The sequence below is a fragment of the Harpia harpyja genome, chromosome 14 (genome assembly GCF_026419915.1).
Source record: "Harpia harpyja isolate bHarHar1 chromosome 14, bHarHar1 primary haplotype, whole genome shotgun sequence".
Lineage (NCBI taxonomy): Eukaryota > Metazoa > Chordata > Aves > Accipitriformes > Accipitridae > Harpia > Harpia harpyja.
In genome coordinates, this window is record NC_068953.1 from 28,567,437 (window position 1) to 28,585,048 (window position 17,612).

The following is a 17,612-nucleotide window of genomic DNA, read 5'->3' on the forward strand; positions in this document are numbered from 1 at the left end:
CAATAAGATGCTATTATAATATTTAATTTCCTATTTTTAATGTTTTTTCACATAGTTCTTTCATTATAGTCTTAGTCAAGGCCCCAATCTTGGGTTTCATTCGTTCAACTTCTAATGTATTTTTTTTCTTTAGAATTCCAACAACATAATTTCTGGCACAACTGTCCCATTTACATTCAGACTGGTAGTTTATTCATCACCTGCTACAATGGTGTCCATTGATTTAATGGAGGAATTCCTCTGAGCTAAAGAAGTCATCATTAAGCCCTTAACTAACCTGTGCACACTCTACCAACATTTGCAAGCTTCTGCAAGGTAATGTGATCTATTGTAGCTCTTCAAACTTCTTCTCATTGCCAAACATTGCTTCATTATAAGTTTTTTCCAGAGTACGAACAGCACCATTGGTTAGGATATTTTGAGAGGTTTTTTTTTCCTGAGGAGCAAAAAGTTAGGACACTTTGAACATGAACTCTTCTAATCCCACTCTTTTCTCTAGTATTTGGGATTCTCTTGGTGAATGCTCTCCACACAGAATTCTGTCTTTCCGTACTGTCTTTTACTTTCTCTAACAAAAGGTAATTCTGGCTTCTTTCATATACTTAGTCTCTGAATGTTATCACAATGCAGTGTCTTGTCAGAGGCTGTTTGATCAACCAATCTGCAAGATTACCTTTTTAGTCACAAAGTTCTTCTTGCTTTCAATTTTTTACTTTTGCATTTCTTTTGAAAGAACAGATTTATGAAAAGTTGCAATTTAACAGCAAAGGAACTGTTTCTCCAAACTTTGTTAACAGTCCTGGACTTCTGTATCAGGGCTTCCTTCTGTGCAGAATTCAAAGTTACGCAAACTTAATTTGTGTTACTCCTGGTATCACATACTGTTAATTAATTACCCAGTGCACCTGTTTTAGTAAGAAATAGTGGATAAAATTTCATTTTTCATTTATTGTGAGAACTTATTAATCATAGTTTTCCTATAAGAATGAAAAATTTCTTACACTGACCCAATCGGAAGTGAGAATACTAAGTGCCATCCCCAAATGAAAGGCACCCCCCTCATTTATAGCAGCATAATTTTGGCAAGCTCAGCTAGCTGACTTATAGACAGATCCAGTCATGACCTCAGTTGATGCATCACAGGCTCATAAGACAGTGGAACCTCTTGACAGGTAAGCATGTGTCATTAAAGAGCTCAGCAATGTATATTTAGGATACAAATTCAACTGTCAGTTGCAGTTCAGGGTTGTATACTGCCAAATATATTTATTGCTGTTAGTGTGTTCAGAATGCTGTTTCAGCAGAGTCACACCAAATTTCTCCAAGCTCAAAGTGCACCTGACGTGACGATACTGATGTTGGTTTGCATTTGAAGGAGAAGGATTTCAAGGCAAAGTGCAAGGAAGGTGTATCCCTTCTTGCTTCCTTTAGAATGAGTGACTCTTTGAGGCTGTCACAGGTTAGTGCACCACAGGGGTCTTCCTGTTCATGAAGTCTGGCCACTTCCCAAGCCCTGATGAATCACCCCTTCAGCTAGCCAGGAACAGACATATTCCTGGAGTGGAGTTGCTTCACACACTTTCCAACTACGAGACTGGGTCCAGCTATCACAGCACTTTAACTGTACAAACAATCTTGAGAAACCAACACCACAATTTTGTCACTGATCTCAGTTGTAAAGTCTCAGAGATGGATTCCTCATCTGTAATCCAGGAACCAGGCTGTCCTTTCTGCCATTTTAAAAACTCTCTGCCTGTCTTAGGTTAGATTTCTACATCCACTTCTGGTTGCTTTCCTTGAGTTGCTTCCTTTAAAAACTGCCCACCAAGGAGGGAGAGGAAAATTGCTGACTAAGCCTGATATCTAGTACCTGAAGGTTTCTCTTTGCCTTTTAGATTAAGAATGAGGTGTGATCAGCTGCAGATTTCCTGTAAATGAGTTGAAGACAAGTTTTAACTCTTACTTAAATACAGATCATTCAGGATACAGCATCATAGCTGACTGCGGTCAGTCCAAAAATGAAATAAGAAAAAAACCATCTGTCAGAGTGCTGATTTGACATACTGAGTAGCCATACAAATACTAATGCTAGCGCAAGGGAAGTAGGCAGGAATCGGCAGCCAGAGATAGATGGTGGAGAGGACAGGACGGGACTTCCTGTCTCACTGGCAACACAGTCTTAAATTGACTAACACAGGATCAGAAAGAGGAGAACTAAGGCAAGTGTTAATGTAAAAATATAACATTGTGCCCCCGCATTTTTCACTGTAATACATGGACAATCAGAGACTCTATCATAACATTTTTCTAGGCAAGGAAAATAAACTAAATTATACAAAAGAAAGAACATCAGTAAAGCTACAAAATCAAGTACCCAGAAATTAAGATAAAACAGTTTTCTTTGGAACAGAAACAGGCTAGGACCATTGTTATGCTTTAACTATTTTGCTTCTTGGTTAGGTTTGTGTCTAAGTTTCCTGTATCCAATTCAGATCCTGTATACTTTTCTCAGAATTCCCAATGCAGGATGTATTCTGCACAAGGAGAGAGAAAACTCTTTCTATAAAGGGTTGTATTTATAAATATAATATGACTTATTTTGTCTGGGTAATTTTTAGACCATCAGTAATCAATATGCACTTCTTGGTGTGGACGTATGGACAAGAAACTGAAGATTAAGCTAAGAACAGATGTAAAGCACATCTACTACTTAATACCTGTAAACAGGCTCTCACACTACAAAAAAAATGAGGGGACGGGCTTACTGCCCACAGAGCTTCTTCATGTCTGGAAAGGGAGGAGGTAATTCATGGCAAATCAAGCTGATGTGGTATCACATGCAGTCATGTCTTCACTTCTCCCAGGGTTACTTGTTTGTGTACGTGCCTTTCCTCTACCTCAGATTAAATTCATCCAGGAGGAGGCAGTACTGACACACAAAGTCAGTCTACTAAGGAGTAGTACTGAGAGCCAGAATCAAAAGGCAGCTGTTCAACCATCCTCCAAGGGTTTTGGGCAGACCCATTAAATCAGGGAAATGAATACAGCAAACTGTTTCAGCTCTCTGATGCGTGCAGTAGATTGCCCAAATATGTTAATTACTGCCTTTGGCAGAATGTATTTCCAGAAATGTTAACACAGAATCTGGAAGTAAAATGTCTCCTGGCACCACAACAGTATTTTCAGATACCACGCTCAGATGTGAAGCATTAGGACAAGTTGGGGGGGGGGGGGGCACACCAACAAAAAAACCCAACCCAGAAAGTATCGTGCCTACCAAATCCTGACATAGTGCTATAAACCTAGAAAAGTTTTCCACTACCAGCTAATCACATTACATCACAGGAGAGACATTGTGTGCCATCACCTATAGTGCTTAGGCACAAAAGCAGAATTTAGTCCCTTGACACCCTTGTTAGACCCTAGAGGCACACTTACCTCACTTCAGTTTCTACCAATAAAGTCCTTTAAATTTCAGCCACTGAACAAGCACAGAGCGCCTGAGGCTGCTCAATACTAAGCTGGTTATTGTTTCTCCCATGCCAAGGATGAGAACAGTATTCATAGGCTAGGTTGCCCACCATCCAGCTTCCCTGTACAGCCAAATCCATTAGGCAGGCAGGCAGGCCGGCCCTTTTGCTACCCACTGTCTGTATTTGCCGTATTTCCAAAACCCACAGAATAAAGGTTCCTTTCTTTTGATGCTGGAGACAGAAACCAAACCCAGATCTCCCATCTCTCAGAGGATGAGGTTAATAAAATATTTATTGGACCACAGAGGGAAGTGCAGACATTTAGGCAGTTCAGTTGTGCTGCAGGTGAGTAGAGACCTGACTCCAGAGATTATTATTCATAGAACATCAAACAGCTTCAACAGAAGAGACTGGAAGAGATAAACCTCAAAATATTTTATAGGGAGACTTTTAATGATCAATGACAATAAACTAAATGCCAAGGGGCTACTTGCATATATATATATATATATATTAAAAAAAAAGCAAACAACTTTTTGTAATTATTCATTAATTTCAACTCACATATAATTTTAAGAGAGAATATATGTGTTGCAAAACGCACAGCACACATGATTCCCATTTGGGTTTGTTTTACTATTTTAAGAGTAAACTGATATTGTTAAAATCATAAAATGGTTCCTAATTCCTATCTGTTTCTCCATAATGCCTTCTAATTTACAGCAGCTCAGTAAGATCATAATCATGGCCATTTTGCTTGAATAAAATGGATTTAAGGAATAGGAAATAATCTCCCATGGCAGCTAAAAAATTAACCTATGTCAGCATGAGTGGCTTGAGAGATCTATACAATCTGAGAGTCCTGTAACCTAGGAAGGCACATAACCCTAATCTTGTGGAGGTTACAATGATCCTGACAGAGAAAGGCTGCAATATTACCTAGTAGTGTACTTTTAGAGGGAGTAAAAGAATATATAATAGAAGTGCAGACACTGTCTTAACTGTTGCAGAGAACCAGTAAAATAGTCCCTTGAAACACCATCATGCTGCATATCTACCAAACTGAATAGACAGTCTTCAAGTCAGCAGCATTAATTAGGAGGTAACTTTTAGATAAATTCTATTATGGAGTACTAGTCAGTACTACAAACAAGAGAACCCTTCCTGAATATCCTCTCCTTCCCATCTGTATTTTGACTCCTAGCTGCATTTGTGACTTTTAAGTTCCTTCTGTTCAAATACTGATAAGTACTTGTAAAGCAATAACAATAAATGCAGAAAATCATTAACCTATTTAACTTGATACTGCACCATGGCATAAAGTCAATTGGCCATGGAAATGTTATCTGAAAGTTCCAAAGCAGTGCTGGCTTTGGAAACAACAACAAGATTGGTTTAGGCATCATCGGAGACAATCATACCAGCACCATTATGCAAAGTTATTAGGGGAACATGCTTTCAGTATGTAACTCAGATTCTTCAGATGAAGAAACTCATTTAAAAGGTCACAACCAAGCTCTCTTGAACATTGAGTTAAATAATGGGTGGTTTTCTTCAGCTTCTGCCAAGAGAAAGGAAAAACAGGGTAATTTTGAAAGTGTAGGTCATGTGTAAGGAAACACTGACCGTTCTAGCTGCAGACTAGACTGTTTTAACCTTTCATTTTTTTTCCAGCAAGTCCCAAGCACTTATCTGAAAATATGCCATGCTATTTGCAGAGGTTAACTCCTCCATCTTTAGTTACGAAATATTTGTTAATTATAACAACTACTATATCCTTAGTGGAAATTGCAGAGTACAGGCTGCCCAGACATATTTTCTTATTTGTAAAAATATTTCATTTATTTAAATGAAAATCTTATTGTTTTAAAGAAGAAATCTGCTCAGTGCAGGTATTTCCTCCTGAAGTTTCACTTTTGTTTTTTTCTTAAATCAAAGTACTTTTAAACACAAAACATTTGAGCCACATTTGATAGTTATGTCAGATCAGTCAAGGAGGCAGTACAGATCCAGAGAAAGTTAGATTTAAATAAGAATTTAGATTTGAAGCATACCTGGGGCTTGGGTTCATATTGACATTTTGCAGCAGTAAAATTAATTACAAATTAAAGCAGTAGTAATATTCTGATGAAGATCTTCATCCAGGATGTTTACCTTTCTGGACACTGACATTTCACCAAACCACAACTACAAAACATGGGGATGTTCCAACATTCACATTATTTCCATAAATGTGGAGATTTCCACTTCTGAGGTTCCAGGTTTGAGTGTAAGCTTTGGAGATACAGTATAGAATTGTACAGAAATAGCCAAATGATCTCATGTCAAATTATACTAATTTTGCCTAGATTAATAACAGAGTTTAAAACTCTTCAATTCCATATACGCAATCATTAACTTCATCAGTTAAAAAAAACAAGTTATCTACTTAATCTTCCTAAGGAAAAAGCATACTAAAGCAAATATACACTATCTCAACAGAATCTGAATTATTTCCAACAAAATATCTTGCTAAAGGATAATATTAATGTCCTCAGTTCAATTACTACCCTTTATGTGCACTCTATTAAGTGGAATGAACAATATGCAAAAGCATACTGATTCCTTTTCTCAGTTAAATTATGCCAGTTTTACAAATGTTTCTATCACAGTCACAAGGGAACATTGAAATTGCTGCTCACTACTATTACAGACACATGTCTTTGGATACTTGTGGTGGATTTTGTCCTATGGCACCATTTTATTAAAGCTAAAGGATTGGTCTGTAGCATCTGTATGTAAGCATATGCCTTTCGCTCACTGGTAAACTTGGTTCACACTTTTCTATTACCTAACGGGCATCTGGATGACTTTTGATACCAGATTCAATTTCAACTGTAGCAGTTGTAGCTCTTTTAATAGGTGAAGTCAACCATGAAGGCTAAGTTCATCCTGAATTTTGAAGTAGGTGGTGTTAGCAACCATAGCCTAATCAGCACAGCCTTGAACTATAGGCAGTTAATTTAAAGTGTTGACTGAGTAAAAGCTAAGGATGACTCTACCCTAACATATCTGCACACAGTCCAAGATATCTGTAAATTTTAGCCTCAAACAAACAAACAAACAAAAAAACCAACGGAAAAACAAGTTAAGGATGAGAAAATGTCTAAGAAAATTGTTTCTCTTCAGAGAAGCATAGATTTGTAGCCAGTAGGATCTGTACAAGCAACAGAAATACAGCTGGTTTGTACACTTTAATCAATGTGGATCAGAGAGATAAATTCAGCTTAAATTGTCCAATCCAAGTAGAAGTAATCCAAGACTTTTTGGATATTTTGGGTTGTTTGCAAGATCTTGCAGGTCACGTTTTCTAAAGACTTTATGTTGAGAGAAAGGCAAGGGGAAAAGAAAAGGACAGGACATGCTGTGTAACAACTTTGAGGTCTAATACTGCATTCAGATGAAATCCCAAATGATTATCAAAACTTCCTTGAAATATTTATTTTTATTACATTTGTGGTTACTTACTTCATCTCATGGTTATTTCTTTGAAAATTTGGAAATCAGCAACGATACCAAGGCTGCTGAATTTTGAACATAAGGAAATAGTCTGAAACATTTCCCATATCAGGACTAACTCCTCATTTATTCTCCTTTTTTAAGAGAGCATTGCTCTGCATGCAAATAGGCTGATGCTTACAGCAGCATTTCACTGATAGAATATCAGCATATGTTATGAATACTGATTAAATTCATATTCTTTTATAACGTAGCACTGCATTTTTCCAATTCCATTGTTAGGTACCTTCCAATTCTAGCACAGGACGTATATATATGCCTTTTCTAACATTCATTACAGTCAGTCTCTTTCTCTCCTAATGTCTTCAATTATATTCAGCCCTTGTGTTGAAACAGAATCCCAATATTGTCAGGCTCACTTTAAAGGGCATTTGAACAATACCCAGGTTATGTATAGAACTGTTAAAGGTAAAAACAAAGTAAATGAGATTTTAGATAAGATTATCATATTTTCAGAGACTCTCAATGGATTGGGATGCTGGATTGCCCTTAGTTACAATGCAAATTGAACATCCAAATTCCTTCCATGAGACTGAAAACTTTAGATCAATGTACAAAACCAAGAACACTTGAAATTAAAGTTGACCTGCTGCAGTATCTGGCCTCTGATCTTTTGTATCTTGGCATATTAAGAAATTTCCAAACCTTGCAGCATCAAATATATTTACTCTGCAATTCCTGAGACATGACAAAGCTGAGTTTAAAAACCCTGTGGCACTCAACTAGGAATTACTTTAATTTCTGGTTTTGCTTCTGAACTATAACATTACCTAAGCATATTATTTTCTGTTTAATTTAGTTCATTTTTATAAAGAAAGCATAATTGATTTAGCAACATTTCAGTTTATATTGTAATGGTTTCTCCATAGATCTGCACTAAAATTGGTTTTCTGGTGTAATCACACATTTTAAGATTCAATAGAATTGTACTAAAACCGACCTGAGATTGTTGTGGTACTATATTCTAGTTTACAAATGGTTTCAGTATTGCAAATTCACTATTTTTTCAAAAGGTGTTGAAGTAAGATTAAAAATAGAATTAAAAATAAATTCATAGTGCATAAACACTGAAGTTATTGTGTAAATATTTCCTTACTTTTCATCCCTTATATTTAGTAAAAGTCTTCTGGTATAATTTTGTGCTTTCAGTAAAAAAACGTTTACACTTCATAGAGGTGCACATAAATTCATACAGAAGCAGGTAAAAAGATCTTTTTCTAAGTATGCAATGCCATACAGCCATCTGCATCTATCTGCATCGGCTTGAAAATGATAAGCTTTAAAAAACAACCTCCCTTCTGCTTGTAATAATTATGGTTAAAGTTTATCATGAAGGCCTGAAGTTCACCTTGTTTAAAAATAAGCAAGAAAGTCACATATTCACGTGACTCTATAGTTCAGACCTTCAGTTTTAAATAAAACCACAATATCTTGAGACTCTCTATAGAACTGCAGGTATCAGTTGCTGTGGATATGTAATAAATCACAGAGGGTCTATGCTGTTCTTGATCCACTGTTGACATTTCCAGTGGTTTAATTCTGAACAAGGAAAGCTATATAACCTTTGGGGCTCAGACGTGTCATGCATGCATCACCTCTGCTTCTGTTCATATCAATATGGAAAGAGGGTCTCTGAAAAACACTTTTATGCAGAAATAAGCCATGGAAGGGACATATCTCCATTACGATGCTCCCTTTGACTACAGGACATTTCTGAGATCACAGTTCCGGAACACTATTTCCCGTCAGATCCCAGGAAGGTACATGCAGTACAACCCCTTTAGAGTAACCACAAAGGCAGAACTTCAGCAACGTTAAAATCTCACATTGCTTTAGCAAAAGAAATTACTTGAGTAGTAGTTAGCAAGGGGTCAGTTTTTTCCTATATGTCCCTCAGCACTTTCTGAAGATTATCCTACAAATGTTATTAAGTCCTTGTGAGTAAAAATTCACCTCTCGTATCAGAGTTTTAGCTATCTACTTCAGGGGCTGCTAAGCCTGCTTTTTGGCAACCCAACCAATTCTAGTTCAACGTTTACCAAAATTTATGACACTGTTCTCCCCTAAGCTCAAGAACTTGGAACATTCTTTCCTTCTCTGCTAGCAAGGATGCCATACTAGAAGGTATGAACCAGTCAGCACTTCACTCCGAGTAACTGAGCATTGCTACTTTGACTGGATACTGAGAATGTGAATGAAAATACTTTGAGACTCAGGCAACGGCTCCTGAAGTCACTCCTTTCTGTTTCTATGTGGTGTGAAGTAAGAGCTTCTCCCCTACACAGCTCAAGTTCTGGGAGAAAGAAATAAGAGAAAATTAAAAGTTCAAGCATGTTCCAGCCTGATTGTCTCATCTGAAAAAGAGCTGTGGGAACTGCAGCCAAGTCATAGCGTAGCCACTTTGCAGCTTTCCCAATCGCCAAGATCTTTTTAGATCTTTTTACCATTTTTTAAAATGTTTGAATTTTATTTTTTTTAATTTACCTTTTTAGCAGTAACTGCACCTTAACATGAACACACAAAGAAAAGTATCCCAATCTTTTAGCAGCCAGGTGACTCTCTGCCCACCTATGCATATATTGAGAGAACACTGCAATTTCCGATAAAACCAGTGTGTTTCCAAGTGGATATAAGTATATTAAATGCCAGGCTTACTCTTTTCTCCCACTCACACAAAACCTCTTTCTTCCTTTTTACTATTATCCCCATTATGACCTTTTATTACATAAATGTTCTTGAGGTTTTGGGGTTTTTTTATTCTATACCCCATGACCAGCTGTAGGAAGAATATTTTCATGATCTTTCAGTAGGACATGTGGGTGCCATAAAAATAAATATGCTGTAGTTATGAGAAAGTTCAAATTATTGTTGGCTTTTTAGATAATTTTTTTAACAATTTTATTAGTATCATCTCTAGTTTTAGCACTAAGTTGAAAGCTATTCCTCTGGTGCATATGCAAAGCCTCATCGATTCTGACAGTATGGCTATGCAAATATTCTCCATTCAAGTACCTTAATGAATAATTAATATTGTGCTTAGATATCTAGCTGAAAGCACCAATCAGAGGGTCCAAATAAATTGGATTGGTATTGAAGAAATTGTTCCCCATGCTCATCAAAAACATTACTGTTTCTTTTAGAGAATAGCTTTAACAATATGAAATAAAGCCCTCTTGGAATAACCTGCTGATATCTGCATGAATAATCAGACCAGCTATAACTTATCTGTCATAGTGCTGGCTGGTTTTCAAAGACATCTTCTGTAAAGGTATTGTTTTGTAATGACAGAAATCAAACTGATTTGGGGAAAGTAACAATCTCTTTTTGTCTTACTTTTCCTTCATCTTTGAAATAGATACTTTCAGCATGCCAGTTTGAAATTAAAAACAAGTGAGCCATTATTTTACTAGAGGAAGGACAGAAGGTAGCCTGCCAGAAGTTGTCTTATATCAAAATAATTTTATTTTTTCTTGAAGAATATTAGCGCGCTCTGTGTTTATACCCTTCAACAATTTGGGTTTCCATGTGGCTCATGAATGATACACCTTTATAAAACTGATGCATGTTGGGCATACTGATACTGTGCAGAGTGTTTTCATGCTAAACACAGCTCTGACTGAAAAAAGGAAACATTAAGGGGGCATATTGGAAGACATAGCTGTGACCAAAAGAGAGAGGAGGCATTTTTTATTTCCCTGGCAATAATTACCAGATACAATTACCAGCAGTGAGAAGTAACTTGTGCCTACCTAAAGATAGTGAAACCTTTATATCATCTCTTATTTTTAAAAACATTGAAACCAATTCTACGTAACTTCAGATAAATCCTGGCATTCTGGCCCTGTAGCAATTTTTCTAAGTTAGTCTGTGCAATCAAATGTAGAATGTTTCAAAACCAAAAAAGAGCATTCCTCCTTATCCAATTAAAGGGGTTTTTATTCTTGTGAAAGGGTATCAGAGAAAAAATGTCAGGTTTTACACCCTCTCCCAGGAATGAAAAAGGTCACCAGCCTGAAAAAAAGTTTAATACTTCATCTCCTGCAGTATACAAGCCTGTCGCCCTCAGAAACTTGGGGTTTTCTGCTCACGTTGTGTTACCATTTATTTGGATCCAGGAAATTCCAGAGTCAGATCCCATGTACTTGCCTTTCAAGTTTCCAGTGTAAGAAAGGTTCCCTGTTCAGAAGAGGTGTTAAAACAATACTGACTTAAAGCACAAGTTTTAGACAATCTGGGAGCATACAGCCTGTGTCCTTCCTGAGAAACACAAAACAATTTAAGGAAATAGAGCTGGGATCCATTTATGTGGATGGACATCTGCATCCATGAAGCTGTTCTGAAGCCATACAAGTCTCAGCCCACTGCATAAGTATATAAAGTTGACAGAGTACTTGAGTAGAATTACTAGAGTAAGTCACACTGGAATAAGACCTATCTTGCATCAACATCACATATAGCTTATGCATTCAACACTAGTGTAATTACATTAATTGGGCTTTCCCATCAGCAGAAGCAAGTAGCTGCTGCTATGTTTTAGCCATCTCTGCACAGCACTGTCAACTTGGGCATCAAAATATAGGTTAAAAACACAACAACAGAAGTAAAATTTTTAAAAATGGCATTTCTAACATGTAAAAAGAATTAATTACTTTTACGCAGCTTCGTTTGTTTTTTCTATACCTTCCTCAAGACCAACAGATTAGTATAACAGATGATGGATAGCCACTCCATACTGTCTGTGTTTACTGTACTGTATCACAATTACACAAACATCTGTGCTTGAAAACTTTGCTTTTCTATTGTGGGAAAGCACTTCCATCGCCAAAATGAAAAATTGAGCTGGCTTATGAGAGGCAGCTGGTTTGTTTCTATGCATACAGGATTGCTGAATGGGAGACAGTGGCTGAATAATGCTTAAAGAATTTTTATGACAAATATATATGGTATTTCAGTTTCTTTTGTTATGTAATTTTTGCCCATTCTACAATTATGTCTTTATAGCTCACTAAAAGAGGAGCCCAAGATTTTAAGGATGCTATTAGAACACCTGTGAGAACAGATGAAATAATGTTATATATAAAAAAAATATAACATATAATGTTATATAAAAGCATATATAAGAGTTTAAAGGCAGTAGACACCATTGCAATCATCAAAGTTCTCACAAGTGCCTAGTAACTCAATATCTGGTAGAGTATACATCTAAACAGACATTTCGTCTTAAATCAAAGTTTTCAAAGTAGTTAGGAGGTAAGAAGATCTCACATAAAAGAATTAAGAACATAACCTAACTTACTGGAAATTACAGAGATATGCCAAACTGTAGCTAATATATACATCGGCTCAACAGTTTTTTAACACTGTTGGAAAACTAAAAGCAGATTTAACTTTGCACATCAGCAAGTCTTTGGTAATATGCCCAATCCAGAAATTTAGATTGTAAGAAAAAAAAATTAGAATCAAGCCCAAACACGTCAGCACTCAAGTGATGCAGACCATCACTATTTTAACAATTCATTTTAACAATTTTTGGAAAATTACTGGAGCATGGAGAATTTTTGTTGGTCTAGATATAAAGATAGCTGGTACACTTTACCTTCTTTTACAACTAACATCAATAGGATTTACTGGCAAGAATTAACTGAAAAGTAGTGAAAATAAATTACTATAAGGAGACAAAGCCTTGACTTTGACTGTTTCCAATGTTTATTGCCATGCTTAGAGTTCGCAGAGTAACTTTGACACTTTCTAGTCCTAACGAAACTTCAGATTCAATTCCTCTTTGTCAATTTAGCTTATAAGGTGTAAAGCACCCTTGATTTATGCATCCTCATCCATAATCATCACTGAAAATCGTAAATTTTTTCTTGATGGCTGTCTATGCTGATGATCAAATGAGACACTGAAAATGACATCTTATTTTCACTGCCAGACCAAGGTATCCTAGCAAGAGCAGCAAATAAATTGTTTTCACCACAGTGAAGTGTGACAAGAAAAAAAAACAAAACTAAAGGGGAACAAACGTATGCAGGCATTGGTTTTATGAAATATCTCAACTATTGAATGAATTGGTTAAGGCTAATATCTTCATGTCTGAGGAACAATGCCAAGCAAATTAGTGTAAGATCAAAACACTACACTGATATTGAGACAAGGGGATTCAAAAGAATCTCAGTAGACATAATAAGGGGGGATGAAGGATGATGTTTAGCGCTTACATTGTTGAAATTAGCTGAGGCAAAGACAGTCTTTGATAAGAAGAGCTAGTCCCAAGGACCAGCCAGTGAGGTAAAGACAGCTCCTGATAAGAAGCAGGAGCAGGCCCCAAGAGCCAGCTAAGACTGGTCTTGCGGCTTGGGTGAATACCAAGAAATCACTGAGCCTGCGCAAGAAAAAAGGTTACTAGCGGTGACGAAGAGGAGTCATCTATCTTCATCTCTGCGACCACCAGACGACCACCATAAAGAGGCACTGCGCAAGCGCAGTTGAGAGGAGACTATGGAAATGACCTCTCGGAGCTAATTTTAATATGAAGCGGGGATAGGTCATGCATATGTACAGGCGTATTGTGAATATGTAACACTTGACTGTATAAACTTGAGACAAACTGCCGAGTCGGGCGCGCACGACTTTGGTGGGACTACCCCCCGTGCGGCCCAGCGCTGAATGAACATACCTACTTTACAATCTCACTGATTGTGGAGTCTGTTTTCCGCACGTCAATATAAGATTAAAATATCATACCAGGTTCAAAAGCAAAACTGCACCCACTCCAGAATGCAAGAGTTGCCAGGGGCACTCCTGTCTAGTTCTGTGGTTTTCCATCCAAGAGGACATCTGAATATATCTGATGGAGTTTTTTTGATGAAAAGCAGAGCTGCATAACAATGAAATTAACAGGTTCAGTAACAGAGCAACAGGTGCTCCTGACAAGTAATCAAAGCCAGGCAAGCTGAAAGCATCTTGCTCAACTTCATTCCTAGGCACACCTTCATTCACCCTTTACAACTCGGCCTTCATGCAAATAAACATGCCTTTAGAAAAAAGAGCACAGTCATAAATTTAGTTAAACAAAGCCTAAAACTTTTGCTTTGACCAAAATTAAAAGCTCAGTTTGCTTACTTTGAGAGCATTTTAAAATCCATTTATTTCACTTTTTTTTTTCCTTTTAATGTAGGTCATATTTCAAACAAAAAAAACATACAGCAAATAAAGTATCTGAAAACATCCAACATATTTTCCAAAATAAAAAAAGGCAAACTTTTTTTTTACACAACAACAAAAAAATCCCCAAACCCCTCTTCTTGTCAAGCCCTAGACGGAGGTGCTCTTTTCCAGGCACCATGGCATTCTTAATTGAAACTGTCTTTATGAATAGATGTCTGTAGTATCATGGTAGGACTGCTAGTTTGATTAGACTACCTATGCATGTAAACAAATGTCTTAGTGCTGCTTCACATCCAAGGACAGCCTACCAATATACCAGCTCCTCCAAACACGATGACGCCAGCAGCACTGAGATTCATTGCCCACCCTTCCCACTCCAGTCTCCTCTCTTTGTGCCTTCCACTTTTGTCAGTTACTCCTATCATTTTGCAGCTGCTGTGGTAACGAGCTACTCTGTTACGTCTCATGCACACATTCATCTTTCGGTCAAACTTCACAGGCATACACATGGCTTTGTACATCTCCCTGAGCAGGCAAGAAAGCTGCCTGAATCCATGATCATCTTTCAGATGTATGCGTTATTGGCAGAAAATCCCTCTAAATGATCCCCTATTAAATGTCCTTCATCATCATACACTGTTCCTCTGCTCACAGTTGCATTTCCCCTAGGGAGTACACAGGACACCAGTTTCCTCAAGAAGCTGTCTAAGAAAGAGTAACAACTCCTGAATCTGTAACTAAAGCCACATGCAGCTAAGGCCTGTGAATTCTCTGAAGTTGTGAAAAACATTCTAGAATAAGAGATGCTATCCTGAAAGACAGCAGAGCAAGGGAGAATTTTTGTTATTTATTTGTTGGCCAGTTATGCTGAGAGTTTGTAACTTTTGGTGAAGATGCTGTAGCTTTGCTTATCCTATCACAGAAATTTGTTTAGTTATTCCAAAATCAATTCAGTCATATCCCTCCCTTGCAAGCCACTAAAAGCTGAGACTGCAGCCCTGACCTCCAATGTAACCCTGGAGGCATGAAAAAGATCCTAAAAGATTATGTCAGTGCACTGACCTTTGAAAATAAACAAAAAAGCAATATGTCTTGGCGGGGGGGGGGGGGAAGCCAAAACTCAGAAACACTACAAAAGGACACCCCCAAACCCCTGGTGGGAGTTGTTTGTTAAGAGTTGCTGTCTAAAAGGTACCTTGCTTCATTGAAACGTCCCTACCTGCACACGCTAAATGCATGTATGAAACACTCCAAATATGAAAGATCCTAATTTTGAATGACGCTCACCATCATACTGTACTTCTGCATAGAATGTGCAGCATCTTCTGGAACAGCAGCTTAACAAGATCAGTGCAATTATAAATTTCTGTGCAGTGGAACTCAGGTTATTTTGCATTACATTTATTTATTTTTTAATGCCTTTTGCTCCTTTGCTTCCTCTGCAGACATAGATCACATTCTAGTTATTTTCTGCAATGGGTTCATTATACTGTGCTTAATAACTCAGAGAACCTGGCAATTTTAGTAGCAAGTATTTTTAATTCTTAAGCATAGCATAAATGAATAAATGCATTTCCCGATACATTCATTCCTTCAAAAAAGTCAAAATGCAAAGCACTGATCTGTACTTGAACGTATTTTTCCTTCCTCTCTCCCATTGTGTCTTTACTCTCTACATAACATGAAAGAATAGGCAGAAACCACACAGGCACAGCTGGATTTCAAATAGCTACGTTTACTAGCTAGGTACAAATATGCATGCTTAGGTTCATATGCATACTGCTGTTCTGGCTGGCTTCTGGTAGCTACTGCAACAAAACACAGCTCTCAAACTATTTAAAAGGCCCCCAAACTATTTTAGTACTCAATTCCCATTCATTCAGTAATTTAAAATGCCACAATACTTCAAAGCTCTGGAGTCAGAACTGATCTGATCACTTGCACTACAAAACACATACAGAAAATGATTTCAATCCACCACTGTAGCACAACAGTTCCCAGTGACACATGCAGTTATTTTGCGTAGGTCCAGGAAGATAATTCTTAAAGCCACCTTAAGCATACACAATTAATTTTATTTTAAAAGACAAATTGATATAGTATGCAGTTAATATTTAATTTCTTCTAGAAACATACAAAACCTGACAAACTTTGTCAACCAAGATTTCTCTGGAGATCAGACAAAAAAAGGCAAGCAGGAACACCTGACCAAAAATTGCAGCTGGGACTACCAAGCAAGGAGACATGTGAGGCTCCAGAGTTCAAAACTTTTAAACCCACAGCTCCCACCCGCCATACGAAAGCTTTTGCAACTAGGTCCAGACTACTCTGGGTTCTTTACTCCTAATTTTTCGCATGAAACTTTCCTACTATTAAGAACATTTTCAAAAAGCTTTGTTGAGGAAGAAAAACAGCCCTACATAAGAAATACTAAGAACCTCAGGGTTTTCTGAGTGTATATCGTACAAAATTGCTGTTTAGAACACACTTGATATCACATAATATTTATATTTTACAAGGGATGGGGAAAGTTAACTGGATAAATGGGAAAAACCCCACAGCATTATTTGTAGTGTCAATTCTAGATGATTTTTTTTTTTTATGGTCACTCTTTGTCCATGTGGAACAAAGTTCCTGATCTCTTGCAAAGTTTTTCCCAGTCTTTTAATGCTCTTTCAACAATAACAACAAAAAGGCTATCACATCTAACTGTTCAATCTAAGGGCACCTTCTACATCCAAATGTGCTTCTGTGGAAGCTTTGCTGTCCAAAGACAAACAGCTTTAACTTCAATACCTTCAAAACCACAGTGGGAGAGACAGAGAATGGCAAGATTTTAATCCTTTCTGAGGTTAATTCCGTGTGATCAGTACCATCTATTGTCTGTATATTACCTCATCCAAGGTAGCTTACAGTGCTATCTTCAGAAGGTTTTGCTCTTCTATCATGCTTTATTTTATTTCCCTAAAGCTGGTTCAAGTTACTTCTGATCACACTTGCTATATCTCTTCCTTAACCGGTGAAAACAGCATGCTTATGAACAAGACAACATTCAAAGTTTTCCCTTTGGAAACTGCATGAAATGCTCACAAAAGCTACTTTTACTGCAAAAGGCAATGGCTTTTCACAAACTCCCCTGTACTTTCATATGCTGTTTCTCCAACCTTAGATTTTATTTCTACCAGCTGTTGCCCTAGTGATTTTGCAGATGGCTATATGGGCAGATGGACTGGAAGTTCATGCTATAAACATGCAGCAAAGGAGAATCCATGGTTTTGCACTGCTTCAGTTACCAGGATCTGCAGAGATGTCAAAGACATGTTATTCCCCATTTGGCAATATGCTTTGATTGCTAATTAATGCAAACAGCTTGTTGTCTACGGTAATATACAATTACTTCTCAGTGACCAAATG